The 5000-nt window shown below is 66.8% G+C and overlaps 1 non-coding gene across 1 annotated transcript; it reads left to right on the top strand.

The window, feature by feature from the left end:
- Positions 1–3636: 3636 nt before the first annotated feature.
- LOC144486650 (5.8S ribosomal RNA) lies at positions 3637–3790 on the top strand. The gene has a single exon (XR_013496300.1). It is a non-coding gene; the product is annotated as a 5.8S ribosomal RNA (ribosomal RNA).
- Positions 3791–5000: the final 1210 nt, after the last annotated feature.

Genomic DNA, 5000 nt, shown 5'->3' with positions numbered 1-5000 from the left:
TGCGGTCCTTTCGTTCAGCGGTTCCACGGTTTGGCCGGCGCGAGCAGATGCTTGGGGGGAGACGGTGGCGTCAGCCACGCACTCACTCTGCTTCTGCAGTCCGGTCCACTCCGCCCGTTCTAGCTGCTCGTTTGGTCCCTCGCCCGCCAGCAGACCGTTCCGCCGACGGTGCTCCTCCTCCGCAGCGACTTCTGCCTAGCCCCTCTGCCGGGTGCGATGTCTCCGGCGTCCGCACCGATCCTCGGCATTGGTGCCGCACACGCAACGCCTGCGTCGTTGGAAGGGCTTCGCCGTTGGCGTCGCACACAGCCCTGTGGGGGTGTCTTTGCAGTCCGTCCGAGAGGTGGGGGCACGCACGGCAACACGGCCGGCCTGCCTGCTTGGGACGATGCGGTCCTTTCGTTCAGCGGTTCCACGGTTTGGCCGGCGCGAGCAGATGCTTGGGGGGAGACGGTGGCGTCAGCCACGCACTCACTCTGCTTCTGCAGTCCGGTCCACTCCGCCCGTTCTAGCTGCTCGTTTGGTCCCTCGCCCTCCAGCAGACCGTTCCGCCGACGGTGCTCCTCCTCCGCAGCGACTTCTGCCTAGCCCCTCTGCCGGGTGCGATGTCTCCGGCGTCCGCACCGATCCTCGGCACGGCGCGGGTGCGCACCTGTGGGCCGCCGCCCCGTGCTCCACGTCCGTCCGTGTGTGCCCGCTGTGGGGACCGTCTTCCTCTCGCCTGGGCGACGGCTTGCGGGCTGCGACGTGACCTTGCCACCGCCTTGCAGCATTACATCCGCAGTTGAAACGAAGAGAGCTGCTGCGGGCTTGGGTGCTTGTCCTGGCGGCTTGTCGACGGGACCACGGTGAACGGCCACTGTGTGACTCCGCAGGGAGACGTTCTGGTGCAGTCAGGGGCCTTTTTGTCTCCCGCCGCGGTGAAGCTTTGGTCGCATTCTAGTCACTCTCTCTTCAATCCCGGTACGGGGTACCTGTTCATGCTCACCATTCCTCGAGCACCCGCGTGCAGAGGGTGGGTGCGAGGTTTAAAGATTCGTGGTCCGCCTGTCGGTCCGGTCTCGTGCTGACTTGAGCGAGTGTCCACCGCGTTCGAGAGAATGTGCCTGTCCGCGGGGGCAGCCGCGCTTGCGAGCGTTCCGCCGCGCCCCCTTCCCCAGCCCGCCGAGGTTGGGGCGTGCGGGGTCGGCTTGCGCCCGTAGCGTCGGCCTGTCCTCCGCGGCTTGCACCCGACTCAGTCCGCTGCGGCCTCGCCTCGACTCTCGAGCCTTCCGCCAGACGGTGACACCAGAGAACTCTGCCTCTGGCTGTTGCGGGGCGTGACGGCGCGTGTCGGGCTCCGGCCCGTCACCCACGCCGGCACTCAACGCCTGCGAGCGCCCTGTTGCCTCCGAGAAAGGTTTTTCGCTTGATTGTCGCTCGAGTGCGTGTGCCTCCGGGGCTCACGCCGTGGTACGCGCCAGGCTGGGGCTCCACCGTCACGTCGGCGGGGGAGCGTTTAGCGCGTCCCAGGATCGGACAACCTCTCCGGGGGCCCGAGCCGAAACCCGACACGGTATAAAAGTCGTAACAAGGTTTCTGTTGGTGAACACGTTGTGAAGGATCTTTGTCGGCCGGGGGCCCGCCACCTCTCCGGGGAGGGCGGCCCGTCACTCCTTGAACGCGAAGGCTGGCGCCGGTTGGGCCAGGCAGGAGAGCCTCACGGGGGCCGGCCCCGGGGCCAGGTATCGGACAACCTCTCCGGGGGCCCGAACCGAAACCCGTAACACAGAATAAAAATCGTAACAAGGTTTCTGTTGGTGAACACGTTGTGAAGGATCTTTGTCGGCCGGGGGCCCGCCACCTCTCCGGGGAGGGCGGCCCGTCACTCCTTGAACGCGAAGGCTGGCGCCGGTTGGGCCAGGCAGGAGAGCCCCACGGGGGCCGGCCCCGGGGCCAGGTATCGGACAACCTCTCCGGGGGCCCGAACCGAAACCCGTAACACAGAATAAAAATCGTAACAAGGTTTCTGTTGGTGAACACGTTGTGAAGGATCTTTGTCGGCCGGGGGCCCGCCACCTCTCCGGGGAGGGCGGCCCGTCACTCCTTGAACTCGAAGGCTGCGCCGGTTGGGCCAGGCAGGAGAGCCTCACGGGGGTTGGCCCCGGGGCCGTGGCCCGTACTGACGCTGGCGCCTCCCACGCGGGTGGGAGGTCACACCGACAATTTCGCCGTACCCGTCGAACGGGCCTGGTCACCCGTACGCACGTTCCGCCGAAGCCGGGCGACGTCGATCTCGGTCCCACTCGGTTGGGCCGGCGCGCGGGCGCCGCCACCGACGAGCACGCACACGCTCGGTTGCACGCCGGCAAGTCCATGCGGGTGCCGCACACGCTACGCCTGCGCCGTTGGAAGGGCTTCGCCGTTGGCTTCGTAGGGTGTCTTTGCAGTCCGTCCGAGAGGTGGGGGCACGCACGGCAACACGGCCGGCCTGCCTGCGTGGGACGATGCGGTCCTTTCGTTCAGCGGTTCGGCGGTTTGGCCGGCGCGAGCAGACGCTCGGAGGGAGACGGTGGCGTCAGCCACGCACTCACTCCGCTTCTGCAGTCCGGTCCACTCCGCCCGTTCTAGCTGCTCGTTTGGTCCCTCGCCCGCCAGCAGACCGTTCCGCCGACGGTGCTCCTCCTCCGCAGCGACTTCTGCCTAGCCGCTCTGCCGGGTGCGATGTCACCGGCGTCCGCACCGATCCTCGGCACGGCGCGTGTGCGCACCTGTGGGCCGCCGCCCCGTGCTCCACGTCCGTCTGTGTGTGCCCGCTGTGGGGACCGTCTTCCTCTCGCCTTGGCGACGGCTTGCGGGCTGCGACGTGACCTTGCCACCGCCTTGCAGCATTACATCCGCAGTTGAAACGAAGAGAGCTGCTGCGGGCTTGGGTGCTTGTCCTGGCGGCTTGTCGACGGGACCACGGTGAACGGCCACTGTGTGACTCCGCAGGGAGACGTTCTGGTGCAGTCAGGGGCCTTTTTGTCTCCCGCCGCGGTGAAGCTTTGGTCGCATTCTAGTCACTCTCTTCAAAGCCCGGTGAGGGGTACCTGTTCATGCTCACCATTCCTCCGGCACCCGTGTGCGGAGGGTGGGTGCGAGGTTTAAAGATTCGTTGTCCGCCTGTCGGTCCGGTCTGGTCTCGTGCTGACTTGAGCGAGCGTCCACCGCGTTCGAGAGAATGTGCCTGTCCGCGGGGGCAGCCGCGCTTGCGAGCGTTCCGCCGCGCCCCCTTCCCCAGCCCGCCGAGGTTGGGGCGTGCGGGGTCGGCTTGCGCCCGTAGCGTCGGCCTGTCCTCCGCGGCTTGCACCCGACTCAGTCCGCTGCGGCCTCGCCTCGACTCTCGAGCCTACCGCCAGACGGTGACACCAGAGAACTCTGCCTCTGGCTGTTGCGGGGCGTGACGGCGCGTGGCGGGCCCCGGCCCCTCACCCACGCCGGCACTCAACGCCTGCGAGCGCCCTGATTCCTCCTTTTTTTCGCTTGATTGTCGCTCGAGTGCGTGCGCCTCCGGGCTCACGCCGTGGTACGCGCCAGGCTGGGGCTCCACCGTCACGTCGGCGGGGGAGCGTTTTGCGCGTCCCAGGATCGGGCAACCGATCCGAAACCCGATACAACTTTTAGCGGTGGATCACTCGGCTCGTGCGTCGATGAAGAACGCAGCTAGCTGCGAGAATTAATGTGAATTGCAGGACACATTGATCATCGACACTTTGAACGCACTTTGCGGCCCCGGGTTCCTCCCGGGGCTACGTCTGTCTGAGGGTCGCTTGACAATCAATCGCACTTCGCGCGCATCCGTGCGCCGAAGAGCGCGGCTGGGGTGTCGCAGAGGTGCCGTCCTCTCTGTCCCCCTAAGTGCAGACCCAGAGTAATCCGCGTCGGAGAGCTTGACCTCTTGGGTGCCGGCGTCCGCCTCCGGGCTCGTCGGCACTGCCCGCTCCCGCACTGGCCCAGCCACCTCGGGGTCGCCGGCACGGCTGTCATCGGGTTGCCAGAGAGAGAGAACGTGACTGCCTCGCTGCCGGGACCGTGTGTGCCTTCCGTTAGGCTCGGGCCAGGGGGGTTGACTCTCTGTTGATGTGTGTGTGTGGCTCGTCCACGGGAAGGATCCGCAAGAGTTGGCTCGGTTGGGTGCTCCGGCACAGAGAGTGAGAGAGTGGAGTGACTGTCCGCTGGACGTCTCCGGACACGTTGCCTCGCGTGGTCCGTGCTCGGTTGCCTGCCGGTGGGTTGCCGTGGCCGTTCAGTGCCGTCGCGTGGAGGACGGCAGCTTGACGCGTGTGACGCTTGATGCCTGGATCGGTGCTCGGTCGTGCCGTGCTTTTCTTCCCTCTGTTGCGCGTGCGAGTGCTTGCATTTTTGTCGTGGGAATCCGTGGCGGTTGGGTGTCGTTGCTTGTGTTGCGCTGGAGCTGCGGCTCCTTCCACACTCCGCAGCCCACCCTCTGCCGTTGCGGTTCTGGGGCAATGTGCCTGCGCCCGCGTTCAACGTGTGCCTTGGGTTCGAATCGTCGCAGAGCCGACTTGGCCGTGTGGTCCTCGCTCCGGTGTCTCCCCGTGTCCTGCTGCCGCCGAAGTCTTCTACGTGAAAGGTGCTGTCCTGGCCGCGGCGTGGCCACCCGCCGCTTGCAGCCCGTGCGCTCCGCCGCCCGGCTTCGTCCTTGGCGTCTGGCCTTTCGCTCCGGCAGGCTGTGTGTCCCACGGCCCTGCTTTTCTCTCGCTCGATACCGCCGTCGCACCGCGACCCCGCCAGCAGCACTGCTTTCCGTTACCGTGGAGGTGGGCGCACGCCTCGCCGCAAACGATTCTCTGGAACAGTTGACGTGCCGAGCCCGGTCCGGCGCCGAGTGCGAGGGGGCACGCAGCGCTCGCAGTACCGTGTGCGTTCCGTGTGTGTCCGTGCCTGTGCATCCGCTGCGCAGCACGGCGCGCACTTGCGAGCACGCGTACGTGTGTGTGTCTGTGTGTGCGCCCGAA

This window comes from Mustelus asterias, unplaced genomic scaffold, assembly GCF_964213995.1.
Source record: "Mustelus asterias unplaced genomic scaffold, sMusAst1.hap1.1 HAP1_SCAFFOLD_425, whole genome shotgun sequence".
In the NCBI taxonomy this organism is placed as follows: Eukaryota; Metazoa; Chordata; class Chondrichthyes; order Carcharhiniformes; family Triakidae; genus Mustelus; species Mustelus asterias.
Note: the sequence above shows the minus strand (reverse complement) of the source record. Positions and strands in the feature narration are given on the sequence as shown.